We start from the raw sequence: 22,542 nt of genomic DNA on the forward strand, positions 1-22,542 counted from the left end.
TATTTTTTTGCTTAACCACTAACATTTATTTTCAAATACAACATGCTTTTAAGTATTTTTGTTAATACAGCTAATAGTTTTATCTTGTTCCTGGCACTATTTCCTCTTCTTGATAGGGTTATAAATAGGGTATTCCAGTTGGCAAGGATCTTGCCCATGGCATTGAAGAGATGGTTCTATACTTACTGTAGCAAAAAACAGCACATAGTTGGCATACTTTCCTCCAAACTCTCCTAACATTTACACTGCCATCTACATACTTTTCAGTTGACTTCACTCTGAAAATTGCCTGTTCCTCTGATACATACCAGAGACTTGGCTACTTGGACATTTGGAAAGAAAGAAAAAAATAAAGAGCAGAACATGAACGAGCATTCTTCCCATTTCTGCTCCCAGGCATTTAATACCTGCAATAGTACAGTCATTTGTAAGAATGATTTAAAGTGGCTTCTTTACAGTCAATTTCAGTTTTAAGATCTCAGCATTTTTAAGATCTCAACAATTTCAGCATTGACTAACATTGCTATTGATAACTTCACTGTTTTCCTTAGGTTTATATAGTCAGTTGCCTAAATTCAGGTAATACATAGAAAAAGATACAATTCCACATCATGGCTTTTATTTATTTATTTATTTTTTGGTAAGGAAACTCAAACAATAAAATCATAACTGAGGATTCAGAACTAAAACCCTTTCAATGTCCTGCTGCCATTATTTCAAAGAAATGTTATACAATTTGGATGAGATTAAGATGCTAGAAAACAGTATCCCTAGAAATTTGAAGATTTTCACTGTTGTGAGCAAAGAAGACATAGGAGTACAAATCTCTAGAGTTCCATCTCCAAGATACTCCAGTGGCTGTTGAGCTTATCTTCACTTTCCCTTCAAGTCTAAAAAACGGGGAGGGGGGATGATTTTGGCAATAGCCACAGAGGTTATTGATGAATTGCAAAAAATATCTCCAAAGTAAGACTTTTGGGGAGTTAGAACACAGATAGCTTTTGCTTGGAGAAATGGATAACCCACTCCATCTGCATTAGGTGTGGTTAGCCAAGGTACAATTTGAATAAATGTTAAGGAAAAACTAACTGACTTCCCAATCCTTCTTTCCTAAATCCTACATATTTTTCTCATATCCTTAGATAGAAGAAGAGAGGCCAGGTCATCTGGTAAACGTTGGCCTGTAACACAGTGCATGGAAGGCTATTTGGTGCCCATTCATCCCCAAGACATCCACACATGAGAATTCACCAGTACAAAAATGTTTAAGACTTATTTGAGAAGGTATCCAAATGATGAGTCCATTTGCAGGTAAAAAAAAATAATTAGCGGTTGAGCTTGTGGGAATGGGGCCAAGGTGTTTGCACTGCTGTTGCTGCTGTGGTTTTATTCTTTTCTGCAAAGTATTGCAGGAAAACCATTTACTGAGTTCAGTACCAGTGTTTACTTGTGGTTTTGATACCATGATCTTAAACCTTGGGAGATCAATTCCTTACAGTCTGGGGGAACCCAATTTTCTGTTTTGGTTTTAATAATCCTTTCAGCCTTAGAATGAGGAGTGGGCACTAGCTAGTTTTACAGAATACCTTATCCATAATTTAAGAATCTAATAAAGCTGAAACAAGAATATTATTTCTTCTGGGTTTAAAAGAATACAGATAATGTGTCTGATAAACCATACTGGAGTTTTTAAATTCCAAGTACTTTAGAGATAGAGAAAGATTTGGGTGAAACAAACTAACACACACACACACACTCACAAGCGAATACATTTTTAAAGACTTACCTGGTTATATATGTTGTGTTTAAATGACTGAAAATTAACTAGCTCCACTCATTAGTTCCATCCGGTTTAGATAATGGACATTTTAATGTAACACATAAATGCACAACTGTGGTTGAATTTGTCAAAATAGTCATATGCACAACATATTTTGTGGAAGACATGGGGCTGGCTACTAGATATTGAGAGATGAAAGAATGGACATCATTCTGACATTGGAGGAGTTCATAAATTTGGTGAAGAACAAACTTTTCTTACACAAATGAGTGCAAGCAGTTGCATTTTGAATCCCGTGGTTCACAGATTGAGCGATTATAACCGGATGTCTCCTTTCATCCCAACTTCCCATTCTTCCAGCCCTTATTTTTCTTATCTCAGCCTCTCCAAAGTCTCTCAGTTCATTTCTCTCCTCAGTCAGCAAGTATCTCTTTCCCCCCGGGTAACCGTAGAATTCTGTGATTACCTCAGTCTATCATCCAAGGCCCCTAGAATCGCTCTAAAATGGTGGGCTCTAGTCACATGCGATTTTACATTAAAAATAAAAGTAAATTAAACAAAGTTTTCAGTTTCTTAGTCACACCAACCACTTTTCAAGTGCTCAGTAGCCACATGTGGCCCATGGCTACTGCTTCGGACAATGCCTATTAGAAAACATTTCCCTGGGACTTCCTTGGAGGTCCAGTGGTTAAGACTTCACCTTCCAATTCAGGAGGCACGGGTTCAATCCCCGGTCGGGGAGCTAAGATCCCACATGCCTTACAGCCAAAAAGACAAAACATAAAACAGAAGCAGTATTGTAACAAATTCAATAAAGACTTTAAAAAAAAAAAAGGTAGAGAAAACATTTCCCTGATCTCGGACAGAGCCGCTCTAGACCTGGTTAAAAGCTTGTTTGCCAGCCTGTTCTCCCTGTGGTCCTGCTCAGGAAGCGATCCTCCAATAAACTGAATATTCATTGTTTTCTGCAAATGCCCTGAGCTTTGCCGACTTTGTCTTTACTATTTCCAAAGCTTAGGGTGCCCTTTTGGAATCTTGCTGTCTTTCAAGACCTAAAGAAAGGCATTGTTTTCCTAAGAAACCCTTCCTTATCTTTCCAATTAGAGTTCTTCCTAATTGGAAAGGTTCTTCCACACACCACACCTTACTCATGGCTCTACTTCATGGTGCTTCATACTATCGTCTCCACAGGACATTTTTAGCTCCCCTACCAGGTTATGCTTTTTCTTTTTCCAACAGCAAAGGAGGTGTGTGTGTCCTTATTTTATATTTCATGCCCTCTGGTTTTTGTTGTTTATGGGTTTTATTTTTATTTAAAATTTGAAGACATTAACAAGGAAAGATACATGTGGTGACAAAGTCTGAAGGAAGAAGGGAAGAAATATGGTCATGTTAACTGTATAAAAGAAAAAGAATGGGGTTGCTGCCCTATATACTAGGAAAAAGTCTTATAATTAAAATCTGATTCTGCCACTTAACCTTATAGATCTGAGTGAAATAGTTATCCTCATTAAACCTGTTTTTTTTTTTTTTTCATCTAGAGAATAGGAATAGTAATGCTTACTATACAGGTTTTGTGAATATCACTTGAGAGACAATATATGTAAAAGTGTGACTTAAAAAAAAAGAGAGAAGTCTCATACAAATGTGAGGTGTTATGCTTACAGCAAGCTTCCAGAAAAGTATGGAATAGGGAGAAACACATGTTGCCCTGGCCCCCTCACAAACCTGCTTTACTCTGACAAAGCCCAGTCAACTGATAAAGTTCCAGTAGGCTCTTCGTGAGTTATCCACAGGGTTCCCTTTTAATCTCACAGAAATATTTATATATCTATAAGTATCTATAATTTTTTTTATTCCACACTCCTTGGGATGCAGTTATGGCTGTTGAATGTTTACTTTTCAGGCATTCCTTCTCCCTTTGAAGAAATCCACAAAAGAAAGAGCAAAATGCTGACAAGTTTTCAAAGCCGTGATTTACAGGAATGATTTCTGAAAAGCAAGTGGACAACATCCGAGTTCATCATCAAATAATATTTCTAAAGCACCCTCTAGTGCCTGGCCCCAAGCCAGATGATTCAATGCCTGGAGAGGCTGCAAACTTTTTTTTTTTTTTAAAGGAAAATGGACTCTCATGTTGGCTCCTGAAAAACAAGTCTGCACCATTTACGATTCCTTAGGATTCTCTCTCTAAAAAAGTATTAAGAATCGATTGCTTCAGAAAAAAATCAATGCAGTTAGAAACCCTAATATTATTAAATATAATTCAAATCCCAGTTTAAAATAGACATTAAGACTTAAAAGACCAAGTCAAAAATTACACTGGGAATCTGAAGAATTTGAAATCTAAATAAATCACAGAGCAGAAAAATCTGCTCTGTAAGTGAAAAAGTTTTGAGCCCGAGGAAAGGTAAGAACTGCATGAATAGATAGCTGTCATCTAGTAGGAATGCTAGGCCCATCTGCCATCTGATTATGCTGTGACTGTACTAGCCTATAGTCTTCACTCAGCAGATTCTCAAGTGGTGTAGTGGCAAGAGTGCAGTATGTAGAATCAGAAGACTTGTGGTCCAGGGTCAACTCTACCACATACTTGGCTATGTGATTTGGAACATGTCACTTAAAATTTATGACCCTAGTTTCTTCACATGTAAGATAATTCTGCCAACTTCGTGGAATTGTCTAGACTTTACAGATTAAATAAGATACCACTGACCGGTTCCTTGAACACAGTACTTGCCAACAAAATGTCAATATTTTTTCTAGTTGTCTGATCGATTTTGTATTCAGCAGTTTTACAATATGTGTTCAGTATGACTCTTGCACATATCCCCTCAAAGGAAGTTTCACTCTTCTCCCTTATCACTCCCACGTTTTTGAGAATAGGATCACATTTTATATTACGATACTGAAGTAGGGGAGTCAATTCTTGCACAGCCTAGTTGACCTTAAAGATAAATGCTTAATTATTGATTGGATGACTGATTAATCAATTCTTTCATTCATTCATTCAATTCCCAACTCTAAATTCAGAATGGTCCCTTTACTACCTGAGGCCTTATTAACAAGATGGACCAGACGTTTCATCACATACAAAAGATCTTTGTAGGCATGGGAATAAAGAATACTGAGTCATTTTAAGAAGTCACTTTGAAAATGACTTTTCAACATAGAAGAACTGGGCTTGTTCAAGCAAATTATATTTCAAAGTTTTATTTGCAAGGTTATTTATTACTATGTGGAATCTCAGTCCTGTGGCTAGGGTCAAGGAAAATGAGGACACAGGTGTCTGCCTATTTGCACAGGCATTAAAGAGTGTTGTAAAATGAGCTTCGGCCTTTTAAGTTACTGTCTTTTCCTTTATAATAATAATCTCTTCAATTTTACAAGGTCTATATTATTTTTAGGTAAGAAAACACTGTAGAGTTCATGTTTTATTGTTCCTTGCAGTTATATAAATTATATTTGGCCAAAACAAATGTAATTCCTACTGTGTGAACTGGGAACCCAAAATGTTGATTTTCCTCAAGTTATAAACAATGTGAAGATATGTTATACTGGGTCACAATTTTCCAGAGCAGAGCAAAATATATAACTCAGTTTTAATAACAAAACTGCATATATCATTAAAGTTTCCTACTCCACACAGAATGTATTATATTACTCTGCCCAGCAAGAGACATCCTTTGTGTAGACCACAATTTCTAAAATACCATTTGATTGAATGGAAAACATTTTAGCCATTTGTTAGTTTAAAAAAAATGTAATGGTTAAATACTCATGGAAATTCTGCTTTGTCTTTGCTGGGTAAATATTACATTTCTTTTCACTAAATTGAATGCCATGGATTTTGTAAACACCAAGGTCTGGGGGACAACTATTATGAGCTTTTTCCCACTATTAGATGAGTCTTCACATTTTTAGCATCTTAGAAGCAGATGTCTGCTTCTTTGTAACACCAATGAACCTTATTTTTACATGTATTATATCAGCTTCAAGTTGCATTGTAATTATTTACTTATAAGCTTGCCTCTCCAAATAGACTTGTAACTTAACAAGGCAGGGTCCAGACTGCATTATCTTTGTATTCTTGGCCCCTGGTCTAATGCTTTCTACAGAGCTGGAGCACTGAAAATGTTAAATGAAGAAGAAATTCTGAAAAAACTACTACCAAATCATCAGTTTACCCATTCACCTGTTCTCAGAATCATTCCAAAATTTAGGAGATTTATAAATGTAACTACTTACACAACACTGAAGAAAATGAGGAAAGATTATTTCCTTTATTAAAAAGAAGTCATGGGCTTCCCTGGTGGCGCAGCGGTTGAGAATCTGCTTGCCAATTCAGGGGACACGGGTTCGAGCCCTGGTCTGGGAAGATCCCACATGCCGCGGAGCAACTAGGCCCGTGAGCCACAACTACTGAGCCTGCGCGTCTGGAGCCTGTGCTCCGCAACAAGAGAGGCCGCCACAGTGAGAGGCCCGCGCACCGCGATGAAGAGTGGCCCCCGCTCGCCGCAACAAGAGAAAGCCCTCGCACAGAAACGAAGACCCAACACAGCCAAAAATAAATAAATAAATAAAATTTAAAAAAAAATCTATAAAAAGAAGTCATGTGGGATTAGCTAGTCTAGTCTCCTTATTTCACAAATGGGGATTTGGGGACCTAGGAAAAGAAAGCTTTTTTGCTCTTGCTAATGTCACAAAACTGGAGGCAAAACTGATCCTAATTGTGTTCATAGTGTTTTGTTTGTTTGATACAAAAGTAATACATGTTAATGATAAACACTTCGACATGTTCAGAAATACATAAAGAGTCAACAAGTGTATGAAAAGATACTTAACATCAAAAGTTGTTAGAGAAATGCAAATCAAGACCACAATGAGATGCCACCTCACATCTGTTAGGATGAGAGAAAAGAAAAGAACAAGTGTTGGCAAAGATGTGGAGAAATCTGAACCCTTGTGCATTGTTGGTGGGACTGTGAAATGGTACAACTGGTATGGAAAGCAGTATCATGGTTCCTTAAAAAAATTAAAAATAGAACTACCATGTGATCCATCAATCCCACTTCTGGGTGTATATAGCCAAAAGAATTGAAAGCAGAATCTTGAAGAGATACTTGAACACCCATGTTCATGAAAGCATTATTCACAGTAGCCAATAAGTAGAAGCAACCCAAATGTCCCTTGATGGATGGACAAATAAAACGTGGTCTATAAGTACAATGCAATAATATTCAACCTTATAAAGGAAGGAAATCCTGTCACATACTCAACATGGATGGACCTTGAGGACATTATATAAGTGAAATAAGTCAGTCACAAAAAGACAAATACTGTATGATTCCACTTAAATGAGGTATCTAAAATAGTCAATCAGAAAGCAGAATGCTGGTTATCAGAGGCTGGGAGGAGAGGGAAGTGAGGAGTTGTTAAATGGGTATAGCGTTTCAGTTTTGAAAAATGAATTAGTTCTGGTGATCTGCTACACAACAATGTAAATATGCTTAACATTTTTGACCTGTTCATGTAAAAATGCTTAAGCTGATAAATTTCATGTTACATGGGTTTTTTGGTCACAGTTAAAAATTTAAAAATACATAAAAACAGAATTTTTATTTATTTATTTATTATTTTGGCCACACTGCGTGGCATGCGGGGATCTTAGTTCCCCAACCAGGGAATGAACCCGTGCCCCCCTGCAGTGGAAGTGTGGAGTCCTAATCACTGGACTGCCAGAAAATTCCAGAAACAGAATTTTTAAATATATATAACAGCAGAAGAGGTGTTAAGGTTAACACATTTAGTTGTTTTTTTCTATAATAGTTATATGCTTAAAACAGTATTGTCTAAATGATATGGCACCTTATTATTACAACAAAATATGACAAACGTATTTCTAAAACTCTCTCAATACCATTTGAAAGGCTGCATAATATCCGTTTATATAAATAAACCACAGTTTATTTAACAATATCCCTCATTCATATTCTTTCCATGTCTGTAAATAATGCTTTCTCTTCTATTTTTGTACATTCCTTGTCATCTACATTTCTGATTCTTCCCTTAGAGTCTCAGAAGTAAAATTAGTAGAGTGGACATTTAAAAATATTTTAAAATTGTTTAAAAATTATATAAAATAATAAACATATAAAAATTATACGTTGTTAAAAATTTACTATTGCTCCAATATCTGTTCGTAGAAGGACACGAGTGCCTCTAATTTATCACACCCTCGTCTACACTGAGTCCCCTCATATTTCTCCTCTTATTCACTATTATTATTGTTATTAGTATTACAATTATTTTGATTTGCAAGAAAGGAAATAGGATTATTTGTTAATTTACATTTCTTTGCTTGTTCGTAAAACTGATACAATTAAAAATACTCTTCGGTCACTTGTATTTTTTCTTCTGTGAATTATATTTTTACATTTTAAGATAAGCTGAATGAGTTCTTTATAAAGAAATTTAATTATTTATCTGTCATATTTGATTGCAAATATTTTTCCTAGTTGTACATTTATTGTAAATTCTGTGTTCTAAGTACACAATTATTAATATTTAGGGACTACTATTTAACTCATTTTCATTTAAATTTTTATAGTTTGATTATCTACTCTTTTGTCAGTCAATGATTATGATGTAGTCAATGATTTCAGAATTTAAGTAGATATTTTATAAAATTTTCAGTAATATTTCTTGAAAAATCCTGCTAGAGCTTTGCATAGGACTGTATAAAGTGTATACACAAAGTTTGGAATAATTGTTGTAACAACATCAGTAGCAGTCATAATGACAAACAAAACTCTACTTACAGCTCTTCAAGTGCCTGCTATCTGCCAGGTCTTGCATTTACTGTTCACATTAATTTAATCCATATAACAACCTTATGAGGCATGTGCTATTTTTATGGCCATTTTACAGAGAATCCAGTTGAGGCAAAGAAAAGTTACATAATTGCCCATGATCACTCAGCAGTAAGTTGATGGAACCATGTTTTGACTTCAGGCCACATAGCTTCAGAACCCTTGCTTCTAAAGATCATTAAGCTGCCTCAAAAGTCTTCATAGGATGAATTTGTCCCTTCTAAGGAGTTACTAAAATTGCCTTTATGTTGCTAAGATATTTTTAATCTTTGTTCTAAGTTAATATCCCATACTTTTTTGTTATTTGTTTTTCAATTTGGCTGCACTAACAATAGTCTAGAAAAACTGAATTATAGCATTACGGTGGAGATGGTCTCTGCTAAAGCCTGGCACGCTGGAGGAAGAGCAATGAGACCAGGGGTCTCTGCAGCAGAGCAGGACAAGGAAGGTGAGATGCTGAGGGATAGTGCAATAATAATCCCCTTGAGTCAGTAAGCTATGGCTGTATAATAAACGATTCAAAAGTGCAATGGCTTGAAACAATAGCGTTGGTTCTTAAGGACTTGCAGGTCATCTAGGAGTTTGCTGACCCAAGCTGGGCTGGGCTTGACTGCTCCGTTCAAGCTGCAGGGTCTGACTGTGATGGGCATCTCCCTCAGGTCTGCTCCATGATGCTGTTCTGCACCTCAGGTAAGAGTGTACCAATGAGCCTGAGGAAACTCTTCTTGATGTGGCAGCAAAGACCAGAAAGAAAGCTCCACTGACAGGCTCATTTCAAGCTCGTGCTTTCTTTCTTGGAGGGCACACAATGGAGCTCAAAGTCAAGGGGCAGGGAAGTAGACCTTGCCCATCAGAACACCATGACGAAAGTGTGTACACAGAGAGAAGTGACGACTTGGGGCCAGTGATTTCATCTACTGTATCAGTTGGCTTGGGCTACGAAAGGAACAGAGAAGAGGCAGGGAGTGGTCAAGTTGTGCATAAATTGTGCACATAAAGCTCACAGGATTTGTAAGTGTATCAGACATGAGGTCAGAGAGACAAGGAGACCTTGAGGATGACATTCCTTATCCATGTGCCCAGAAATATCTTTTTCTAGAATTTTACTTTAGATTGATATTTAGCTCACTTGCTCTATTTCTAGTATTTTGGTACTCCTTTTGACTTCCACAATCTCCTTAAAGACATCTCAGTTTCATATTGTTTTATTACTAGGAGACATAACTGATCTGAATCAGGTGAGGTGATGTGTATATATATTCAGCAGCACCGGCATTCTCCAGCTGCTGCCCCCTCCACAATAAGGCTGCAGTTTCTCCCCAGCAGTGTCCAAACTACCCCTTCAGTCCACCAATGACTCCTCTCAAAATGCAAAGAAGACGAAGTTTAGAAGCCCTTTGTTTCTCCCTGATTAGTCATCAGCATTAAAACATTAGATCTAATGGTGTGTCTGTCCATTCCTTCTTCCATTTTTTTTTTTCTCCAAACATTTCTAAGGTCAAACTATATTCTGAGTACAGTCTTTAAGACAGTAGGGAATGTTTAGAGGATTTTCATCATACTTGGTTAACATTTTAAAAAGTTTTGGCACTTAAAGTCATAGGCTTTAGTTATTTGGAATATTTATCTATAATAAATAGTCCATTCCCCAGCGCTGGTAAATAAATGAGGCATCGCTCCATCGCGCTTTTGTTGATTTATGCATCGACACGGGGAGCGTGCTCCATTGAGCAATGCAAAGAGTGTACACATTCAGTTTGTTTTGTTGCTATGTGTACTGTTTAGTCCCAGGATACCTTGAACTGGAAAGAAGCCCTGTTGAGTGACAGGGTTACATAATTCTACCTTCTTGGTAAACTGTCTTGGGCCTCAGCGCCCCCAGCTCAGATATCTGTCTATCAGGAGACATGTGGGTCTTGAATTGTTCATTCTGGTTTGACCCTAAGCCAAAAACTTTTGCAGAAGCCTGAGTCCTGGGCCTCCTTCCCAAGCAACCACCAGTGTCATAGAAGTAACCAGTTCCTGCCTGTTACTGCAGCTCCTGTTGACAGGAAATGCCTTTTCAAAAGAAAGACAATGAAAAACGGTTCCCTTGCAGGTGGAGTTTTCTGGCTCATGTAAGGATTAGAAATGAAATTAGCCATTGGAAATTTCATTCAGATCAATCCAAACATTGCAAAGTACAACAAATGCAGACCTTTCCTCATTGGGTAATCAAGTTCAATTTCTCTCCATGTCTTTTCTCCCAAGCAGACAGCTGTGAAACCCTTATTAACTGTTTTTCATGGACCCAGTTGCTGCTAGAGTCTACAGAGATAGAACATTCCAGAATGAGCTCTGAGCCCTGACCTTGAAGGGCTTGGTGATCTAGTCTGGAATACCAGAGTCACCCCCACAAACTGCTCGGTGAATTAGGCAGCCCATGATCCAGTAGCCAGCCATGTGGGTCAGACAATAAGGAGTTCAGAGCCAACAGCAATGGCTAAGTGCATTGTGGAACCAACTGCAGGAGAAATGGGAATGTGACAAAATAGTATAAATAAGATGCCTGATTTGGACATTTCAACCTCTACTGTTTCCTTTCTTCCAACTCCAATTTCCCTGTAACAGATCAAACCCACTTTGTAGCAGTAATCACTTTAAAATAAATTTTAAACTAATATGCCCCCACTTTAAAACAATATTCTTATTTTGGGTGGACCTACCATCCATCCATCACCCTGGCCCACTCCAGCAAAAGGATGCATAATCCATCACAGGGCTTTCTGCACATTGTTCCCCTGTTCAAACACATAAATGGCTTCCTACGGCCAACATCAATCAGCCTTTCTTGGAGTCCCATAGTCTCCCCAGCAGGGTCCTGCCTCACCTACCCATATGTGAGTTACAGCACAAGGGCTTATCCTTGAGAGCATCATCAGTAACGTCTCCCATTTTCCACCGTCCTGAATCTGACATCTGTGACCTCACACGGGACCATGGTATTTTACAGAGTCAACAACATATCTGATTTGACTGTTTCCCTTGTGTAAGTCTTATCTTTCTAGTTGGATAACATTTTCTTCCAGTACAAGCTGATCCAATATAATTGGAAAAGTTTTCACTTTTTCCTCAATCTATAGCACATAATAAATATTTAATAAACCACTCATTGATTGGTTTTAATTTCTGTGGAACTAGAGTAAGGTGACCAGCATATGACAATTGCTGCCCGCAGGGGCAGGACTCGGAGGAAGCAAGTGAGGTGCTGGGGGGAAAACTTTAAGGAGGCGTTTACTCTCAGGTGTGAGTCTTGCACTTGTAGCACCCCAAGAGTGCATGCCTCCTTAAACTTTGTGCCCTAGATGCTTTTCTTGCCTCATCCTAGAAGCTGCCCTGATTGTATGGTATTATGAAGTATTTTTGCAGGATCTGTCTTTATATAGTAAAAGTAGATACTGACTTTCTTTTTCCTCATAGATCTTCATAAACAGGACCCACATGTTTGTATGCATACAAAGGGGTTAATTCCACCAGAATGGCTTCCCTACAATAGCTACAAAAACATTATGGGTTAAACCTCAGAGATGTATGGTTTTGGTGAAAAGAGCTTGAGTGAATCAGACCTACCTGATTCAAGGCCTAAATTCACTCTTCACCACCTAAGTAATTTTAACCTCTAAATATTATTTGGCAAAATTGTAAGATAATAAGAATGAGAAGAAAGAGGAGAAGAAAAAGGAAGAAAAGGAGAAGGAGAAGGGAAGAAAAAGGGAGAATAATCTTAAATATTTCATGAGAACTGATTGGAAATAAATATGTAAAAACACAAAGCCCTAAATAAATACAACTTAGTCATTATTTTTACTTTTTTTGTTAATAATGATCTTGGTTTGCTTTTATGAGTGTGTTTATAATTCACAGCAATTGTTAAAGTATAGAATTCCATACATGTATATCTCTATATGTACACATACAATCATAATATATGTTAAAGTTCCTGCACATGCATTGCTTACCTCATAATGCTAGTGAGAGATTAATTCCTCCTCAGTTGTTCCAGCTAATAAGGAAAGCGGAATATTGAAAGTATATTTGGATTCAAGGCAATAGAGACGATTTATTCACTTTCAAATTGGGAAATATGGAAGTTAGTAGTATCTTTGTACCGTTAACAAAAAACTGAGGACTCAGGAGGAACGGCGGATATGGGGACAAAATGACCCATTCAAGTTTGAATTCCTAGTGGAACCCATGGGAGACTGTGGATTCCTCTGGAAAACAGAAAGCACTTCAAAACTAAGGGGACCATTTCCTAAGTATTTATACCCAAGTAGTGAAATATATACCAAATATGCTATGATACAAAGCACTTATGTACTTTCTGAAACTGTTCCATTTAAATATTATAAGCATGTGTTTGGTGATGAACTGGGTAAATTCAGTAAAATGGTCTCCCAGTTGAGGCCATTTCTATCATTAGGCATGATGTTTCCATGACTTACTCTGGCAAGAGAAGACTGGCATTGAATCAACGACTACATATATGTCTTGCTCTGAAGCACAGGTGATCTTACCTAAACTAATTAGGCAATTGTGACTGTCTAGACCTTGTTCAAAAAATAATTCATGATACTAAAATGAATAAAAATGTAAAACATTTATTTCTGGGCAGCATATTCAGGTACATATGCTACCAAATCAGGTGGCTTCTCAGGGCCTTATGAACTATCAACAGTAATGCTAGTATTTGAATACAAAAGTTTTTTTACCACTTCAGTTTGAGTAATGAACAAATTCATTTTTCCCAACCTAACTTAAAAAGAATGGGTTAGTTTTGGGTCTTTGTTACTTTGGTAATTCTTTTGCTTGAGTCCCCTGAAGATTTTTACATATGCCAAATTCCGAAAGAAACTAGGAGAGAGTTTTAAACCCTATTCTAAGGGAAGTGGTCTCTAAATATGATTTTAAGGAGAAAAAAAATGAACCAATGAAACGGTCTAATATTAATAGTCCATTAATAATTTAATATTTAGGACAAGTAAGCAAAGCCAGATGTTAACCGAAATGTCTCCCGGTTGGGTCAGAGTCTGAACATTCCCCTCCAGTGTAAACACTCCAGTCCTGTGCCCAGGAGTCAGAGCCTGGGCCAACGACCAAGTCACACAGCTTTCACTGCCCAATCAGAGTGCACTTAATACAACTAAAGCAACATGAAAATAAAGACACGTTAAAAAACAAACTCTTATAGACACACACACACACACAGAAAAAAAAAAACCTGGTATTAACAACCTCAAATTCTCTTGTATTAATAGCCCAATTCTGTTGGTAGCCCACCAAACTGATGGCTTAAACCCTTCCAGGACTTATTTAAGTGTCTGGGGAGTCAGATTTACTTCTCAATGGCCCATTCATCCTTTGAACGTTTACTCTGTAGCCCTGTGCAGTTATAACCTAAGCTGGATTTCATACATGAAAACTGACCTCCAGCACCCACGGCTTTTGCCAAGTTCCAGTGAAGCCTCTTGGAATAATTTAGAGTCTGCCATAGTGACAAGTTTAAGATTCAATTATTGAGCGTAGTAAATTTATTTTTACTATGTTTGTAAAATGGCTTTCGCCCAACTCGTTTCACTCCCCTTCACAGCCAAAAGGCCTAAGATAGCAACGGCCATCCTCACAGAACAGGGCCGCTCGCTCTCCATTGTTTAATGCCACGTCAAACAGAAGGATTTCTATGGGACTCAGATGGAGATGTTTCTCTTTTGCCTTAGTTTGGGCAAAAAATTGATTTCCTTCAGATAGCTGTAATGGGTGGTGAGGACGGCAGAGAGTAATCAGGCCCAGCTCGAGGCAAATGCCAAAAGTTTCCCAGAAGGATAAATCTTGTTTCCTGCCTTACTTCACAGAATTAAGCCTTAAACAAGTCATGTTCTGTGGCTTGGATGCTGTGTTTATATCAGCTTTGGTTCCCTGGCTCATGGCTGGGAACATTGCATTGGTCTGTAACCCAGGACGGTTTTCCTGAAGCAAGAAATCACTATCCTGGTATCTTTATCTCCCATTCCATTGTATTTGTTCTATTAATACTAGCAAACGAGCTCTGAATGGTAAGTGGATCATGGGAGACAGTTACATTGACCAGGTGCAGCCCGCAAAGCCAATGATTTAGCGCTCTGCTTTGGTAACTGTCTTTCCCAGGAGTTGTATGAAAGATGCCTCTTCGTAAAGGATTTTGTTTTGGAAAATAATAACAGCACCTCATCTGTGCGTGACCCATTCTCAGTAGATTCAGGAGAAAATCTTTTCTGTGGAGTTCAGGGTAGGCTGAGAACTTGTGGTCTCTCGGTGTCTTAAATGAAACCAAATCCTCTGGGGATTGCATTCGTTTATGGTTAGTAACAGGCGACTTCCTGTTTCGAAGCAAAATGGGCTTGAAGAGGCTTATAAAAAAGACTCAAAAGGTTTCTTGGACATCAAATGACTCTAGTAAAACATTTTGATGAGTTAAGTGTAAATGCATCAGCAGCATACGGATTAAATTCCCTTCTAAATAAACATTAACAGAGAACATGTTTGGCAAAATGCATTTTGAGTTTTGCAAAACTGAAAACATTTGAAAAAGGAGTGTGAGATATTTGATGAACTCAGAAAGCAGCCAGATTGCCCATCCCGTACTTGAATATTTTCTTTGGATGTTCTGCAGATGTCCAATAAATTAGGACATAGATATTAAAGGCAACGACTGCTGCAGAAGTGATCAGCTGCCCTCCAGTTAGGAGGGTGTTTCTGCGGATACCCAGTTCACGTATGTGTGCATGAAGAGAGCCCCAGGGGACCTGTAGCCCTTTCCTCACTCACAGGCATCATCTCTTTTCTGGATTCAGCCCTGCAAGACTTGCCATTATTCACAGCTCCTGTGTCTTGTTTTTCTGCCTTTGAGATATTTTGACTCCCAAAGGGGATTCCTGCTTTGCTACAGACCAGCAATGAAGCCTTTGGTGCCACCAGGAAGATGCCAGCTTTGGCGCTGCTTGGGCCAAGACCTTTTATCCACTGCCCTTGTCAACACTCTCATTGTCTCTCACCATCTCTTTTTTCTGACAAACAACATTTATTAATCCTTTGGCATGGCAGAAGTGACAATGAAAAAGAAAGACTAAATCTGAGATACAGTTTGAACAGAGCCTCAACTGGACTTGGTAACTAGATATAGAAAGAGAAGAGCCCAATGTCAACTCCTAGAGTTGAATCTGAGGGATCCATTCTATGGTGAAGCCACTGAATGAGAAAACTGCCTTTAGAAATCTCCTGGATTATAAATTCTTACAGAGCAGGGGGAATACATGATTGGCATACTTTTTGTAAAGTAGTTGGTCCAGAGCAACATAAGCAGGTCATGGGAGAAATCTCACCTATGTGAATGCCACGACCTTGCAGTCTGTAATCACACTGACTGATAATGATCATTTTGCTTTTGAACTATACATGTAGAAAGCAGATTCTAAGAAAATTAACAGGCAAATAAATAGCAGGTATTGTGTTTAAATACTTGAAAGACTCAAGGTTTAGCCCAGTGCATTTTAGCAAACGATGATGTAATTTACAGATAGCTGACATCCCACTGCCATATCAAAAATTATACTGAAAGTTAATATGCTATTAATTAAAAATATTTAAAGCCTGTACGGGGAGTATCTGCATCTCATTTTGGGTTTATTCAATAGTCTCCCATCCTGCCATCTTCATGCATTCATTAAATGGTTTCCCACTAAGGCCATGAAGAGGCTAAGGCTGTTGGCCTCGGTTCTCTCTACTTTCAATTTACTCTACATATGGTTGCCAGAGTTTTCTTTCAAAAGGACTAGCCTTGTCATTCACCTGTTCAATAATCTTTGATGCCTACCAGGTGTCTCCAGAATAAAGTCCAAATTCCTTAACTTGGTGTTCAAGCTCTTCTGGTCTGGCCTTAATTCACCTTTCAGTTCATGTCCCCCCACCTCATAATCCAGTCAAATTCCCTGTTCCCAGATTCCACATGTTCATATGCTCTCCTCCTACTTGGTATTTCTCAGCAGTTTGCACAACTGTAAATATTTACTAAATTATTTGTTGAAACGAGAGTTTTCCCATTTGGCTGTCAGTACATGAGGGTGAGGGTTGTTGTCTGTTCCGTTGTATCGTATATCCATCCCTGAGTCTAACATAGTAAGTGCCTGGTGCTGGTGATATCTGTGAACTGATGGAGTCACCTGTCTGTGTCTCGTGGCACTGGCTGTATAATTCCATCACAGCATTTGCTAGTTCCCTGTTTGTCTACCTGATCTTCCTATTGCTAGTCTTTGAGCCTAGAGGGCAGAGGATATGACCTAATTTATTTCTGAGTCCTTGGCACCTGGGGTAGTGCTTAGCATACCCTGGGTACTCAATAAATATTTGCTAAATTTAAATGAAGAGCATGTGTTGCAGTAAGAGGTTCTAGAAAATCATGTCAATTCTTATGGTAAACCTATAGACATGATGGCATTTTGAGATGTGGCTCCCACTCTTGCATATGTGGCCATGCTCTAGGGTAGGCACTCTACAGCCCACAAGCCAAATCTGTGCCATGACCTGTTTTTGTAAATAGCTTTATTGGACTATTCATGCTCATATTTTCTTTCTGCTTGCACTCTACAATGGCAAAGAGTTGAGTAATTGCAGAGACTGATAATTCTTAAGACCTGAAATATTTACTGTTTGGCTCTTTACAGGTAAAGTTTGCTGATCACTCTTCTAGAGGACACACATAAATAATAATAATAATAGTAATAATAATAGTAATAGTATAAAATGGTTATGAGGATTAAATGAGGTAATGAGGTAACATTTGTAACATGCTTATCACAGTCTTTGGCACATTGTCTAGTAATTGTTAGGTATTATTATCATTATCATAATATTAGAATTATTTTCTAACAGTCAAAAATAGTAAATAGCAAGCCAGCATGAATTTGATGCAGACCACGTTAGAGGCAGGCACAGGGATGGGAGGAGCATAATCTAAGAACCTGACATTGAGGGAGAAGCAAACGACAAAGCAGACAAAGTACTTATAGAAACGCCATTGGATATACACTATGATTGTTTTATTATCATGCCCATTTTACAGATGAGGAATGTAAGGCATCAAATGCTTGTTCATTTGTCTTAGAATATCAAGCCAGAAGTGGCAGGACTGAGACCACAAACCAGAACTTGAAAGGACTGTTACATACGAAAAGGAACTAAAAGGAGTCTGTTCACTGTCATAAACGACCAACAAGGCCAGGACAACTTTTGAAAAGAAATCACCAAACATCTGAAATCCCTGAAAATGGTGGGAATCTTGAGAGGAAGTGTTAACACAAAAATGGATCTCCTGACCAATAAATGTATGAAGAGGTAACCAATGTCATTAGTGATTAGGGGAATGCAATTCAAGGCTGCATGAGGTATCATTTAACAACCAGATACATTTTATAATTGGTACTTTTTTAAAAATATGACATTTCCAAGTGTTTGAAAGGATGACTCGATAGAATTTTCTTAACTTTGCTGATGGGATTATAAATTGATGAAACCACTTTGGAAAACAGCTTTTCATTTCTTTCTAAATTTGTGCCTTCATATATCCTATGACCCAACAAAGGCAGTCTTAAATGTGCACCCAACAACACTCTTGCACACATACAAAAGGTGATGTGTACGTGAATGCTCACAGAAGCCTTATTTTTAATAGTGAAAGCCATCAACAGAAGAATAATGATACCCATCAACAGAAGAATTAACAAAGAGTGAACAAAGCACTTTTCTACAATAGTCCAAAAAGGTGAGCTACAACAAAATACAATAGGGATTCACCTTGGTAATATAATATAATACTAAGTAAGAACAAAAGAAGTCACTGCATATTCCATATAGTATGGCATGATACATTTCTTTTTTTGACTTTTTTTTTTTTTGGCTGTGTTGGGTCTTTGTTGCTGTGCACGGGCTTTCTCTAGTTTCAGTGAGCGGGGGCTACTCTTCATTGCGATGTGCGGGCTTCTTATTGCTGTGGCTTCTTTTGTTGTGGAGCACAGGCTCTAGGCATGTGGGCTTCAGTAGTTGTGGCATGTGGGCTCAGTAGTTGTGGCGCACGGGCTTAGTTGCTCCACGACATGTGGGATCTTCCTGGACCAGGGCTAGAAACCTGTGTCCCCTGCATTGGCAGGTGGATTCTTAACCACTGTGCCACCAGGCAAGTCCCTTGACCATTTTTTAAAATTAAAGTGTAGCTTGTTTCTTCTAGATGCTAGGGAATGCAGCTGGACCTGGATCCAAAGCAGGCTTTCCATTTCGACAAGGCCTGGAGGACAATGCCTGGCTGGAAGACCGAGCGGAGCGCAGAAGGCCGGCCACCCTGTGCCTTTGGATTGGAGAATTTAACCCATTTACATGTAAGCCATGTGGCTGACAGGGTCTTGGTGCTCTGGCCGGGTGTCAGGCCTGAGCCTCTGAGGTGGGATAGCTGAGTTCAGGACATTGGTCCACCAGAGATCTCCTGGCTCCATGTAATCTCAAACAGCAAAAGCTCTCCCAGAGGTCTCCATCTCAACGCTAAGACCCAGCTCCATTTAATGACCAGCAAGCTACAGTGCTGGACACGCTATGCAAAACAACTAGCAAGACAGGAACACAACACCACGCATCAGCAGAGAGGCTGCATAAAATCATAATAGGGTCACAGACACCCCACAACACATCACCGGACACAGTCCTGCCCACCAGAAAGACAAGATCCAGCCTCATCCACCAGAAAACAGGCACCAGTCCCCTACACCAGGAAGCTTACACAACCCACTGAACCAACCTTACCCACTGGGGGCAGACAACAAAAACAATGGGAACTATGAACTTGCAGCCTGCGAAAAAGAGACCCCAAACATAGTAAGTAAGCAAAATGAGAAGACAGAGAGATATGCAGCAGATTAAGGAGCAAAGTAAAACCCCACCAGACCAAACAAATGAAGAGGAAATAGGCAGTCTACTTGAAAAAGAGTTCAGAGTAATGATAGTAAAGATGATCCAAAATCTTGGAAATAGAATGGAGAAAATACAAGAAACGTTTAACAAGGACCGAGAAGAACTAAAGAGCAAACAAAGAATGATGAACAACACAATAAATGAAATTAAAAATTCTCTAGAAGGAATAAATAGCAGAATAACTGAGGCAGAAGAACGGATAAGTGCTGTGGAAGATAAAATAGTGGAAATAACTACTGCAGAGCACAATAAAGAAAAACGAATGAAAAGAATTGAGGACAGTCTCAGAGACCTCTGGGACAACATTCAATGCACCAACATTTGAATTATATGGGTCCCAGAAGAAGAAGAGAAAAAGAAAGGGACTGAGAAAATATTTGAAGAGATTATAGTTGAAAACTTCCCTAATATGGGAAAGGAAATAGTCAATCAAGTCCAGGAAGCACAGGGAGTCCCATACAAGATAAATCCAAGGAGAAACACGCCAAGACACATATTAATCAAACTATCAAAAATTAAATACAAACAAAAAATATTAAAAGCAGCAAGGGAAAAATAACAACTAACATACAAGGGAATGCCCATAAGGTTAACAGCTGATCTTTCAGCAGAAACTCTGCAAGCCAGAAGGAAGCGGCAGGACATATTTAAAGTGATGAAAGGGAAAAACCTACAACCAAGATTACTCTACCCAGCAGGGATCTCATTCAGATTCCATGGAGAAATTAAAACCTTTACAGACAAGCAAAACTAAGACAATTCAGCACCACCAAACCAGCTTTACAACAAATGCTAAAGGAACTTCTCTAGGCAGGAAACACAAGAGAAGGAAAAGACCTACAAAAACAAGCCCAAAACAATTAAGAAAATGGTAATAGGAACATACATATTGATAATTACCTTAAATGTAAATGGATTAAATGCTCCAACCAAAAGACATAGACTGGCTGAATGGATACAAAAACAGGATCCATATATATGCTGTCTACAAGAGACCCACTTCAGACCTAGGGACACATACAGACTGAAAGTGAGGGGATGGAAAAAGATATTCCATGCGAATAGAAATCTAAAGAATCTGGAGTAGCAATTCTCATATCAGACAAAATACACTTTAAAATAAAGACTATTACGAGAGACAAAGAAGGACTCTACATAATGATCAAGGGATCAATCTAAGAAGAAGATATAACAATTGTAAATATTTATGCACTCAACATAGGAGCACCTCAATACATAAGGCAAATGCTAACAACCATAAAAGGGGAAATTGAAAATAACACAATAAGAGTAGGGGACTTTAACACCCCACTTTCACCAATGGACAGATTATCCAAAATGAAAATAAATAAGGAAACACAGCTTTAAATGACACATTAAACAAGATGGACTTAATTGATATTTATAGGACATTCCATCCAAAAACAACAGAATGCACTTTCTTCTCAAGTGCTCCTGAAATATTCTCGAGGATAGACCATATCTTGGGTCACAAGCCTTGGTAAATTTAAGAAAATTGAAATCATATCAAGTATCTTTTCTGACCACAACACTATGAGACTAGATATCAATTACAAGAAAAAAACTGTAAAAAAATACAAACATATGGAGGCTAAACAATACACTACCAAATAACCAAGAGGTGACTGAAGAAATCAAAGAGGAAATTAAAAAATACCTAGAAACAAATGACAGTGAAAACACAACGACCCAAACCTATGGGATGTAGCAAAGCAGTTCTAAGAGGGAAGTTTATAGCAATACAATCCTACCTCAAGAAACAAGAAAAATCTCAAATAAACAACCTAACCTTACACCTAAAGCAGTTAGAGAAAGAAGAACACAAAAACCCCCAAAGTTAGCAGAAGGAAAAAAATCATAAAGATTAGATCAGAAATAAATGAAAAAGAAATGAAGAAAATGATAGCAAAGATCAATGAAACTAAAAGCTGGTTCTTTGACATAAAAAAATAAACCATTAGCCAGATTGATGAAGAAAAAAAGGGAGAAGACTCAAATTAACAGAATTAGAAATGAAAAAGGAGAAATAACAACTGACCCTGCAGAAATACAAAGGATCATGAGAGATTACTACAAGGAACTGTATACCAGTAAAATGGACAACCTGGAAGAAATGGACAGATTCTTCAAAAAGCACAACCTTCCAAGACTGAACCAAGAAGAAATAGAAAATATAAAAAGACCAGTCACAAGCACTGAAATTGAAACTGTGATTAAAAATCTTCCAACAAACAAAAGCCCAGGACCAGATGGCTTCACAGGCAAATTCTATGAAAAATTTAGAGAAGAACTAACACCTATCCTTCTCATACTCTTCCAAAATATAGCAGAGGGAGGAACACTCTCACACTCATTCTATGAGGCCACCATCACCCTGATACCAAAACTAGAAAAAGATGCCACAAAGAAAGAAAACTACAGGCCAATATCACTGATGAACATAGATGCAAAAATCCTCAACAAAATACTAGCAAACAGAATCCAACAGCACATTAAAAGGATCATACACCATGATCAAGTGGGGTTTATCCCAGGAATGCAAGGATTCTTCAATATATGCAAATCAATCAATGTGATACACCATATTAACAAACTGAAGGAGAAAAACTATATGATTATCTCAATAGATGCAGAAAAAGCTATCAAGAAAATTCAACACCCATTTATGATAAAAACTCTCCAGAAAGTAGGCATAGAGAGAACTTACCTCAACATAATAAAGGCCATATATGACAAACCCACAGCCAACATCGTTCTCAATGGTGAAAAACTGAAACCATTTCCACTAAGATCAGGAACAAGACAAGGTTGTCCGCTCTCACCACTATTATTCAACATAGT

The 22,542-nt window shown here is 38.0% G+C and overlaps 2 long non-coding RNA genes across 3 annotated transcripts in view; one reads left to right on the plus strand and one right to left on the minus strand.

The window, feature by feature from the left end:
• Window positions 1-19,144, plus strand: part of LOC309643628 — a 353,895-nt gene extending 334,751 nt beyond the window's left edge. Inside the window, exon 4 of the long non-coding RNA XR_014253911.1 lies at window positions 1,143-19,144. This is a non-coding gene — a long non-coding RNA (uncharacterized lncRNA). The remainder of the gene's footprint in view (window positions 1-1,142) is intronic.
• LOC309643626 overlaps window positions 1-22,542 on the minus strand; it is a 397,818-nt gene that overhangs the window by 26,601 nt on the left and 348,675 nt on the right. The gene's annotated exons all lie outside the window — the stretch shown is intronic.

The sequence above is a fragment of the Balaenoptera physalus genome, assembly GCF_965194825.1.
Source record: "Balaenoptera physalus genome assembly, chromosome: 15".
NCBI lineage: Eukaryota > Metazoa > Chordata > Mammalia > Artiodactyla > Balaenopteridae > Balaenoptera > Balaenoptera physalus.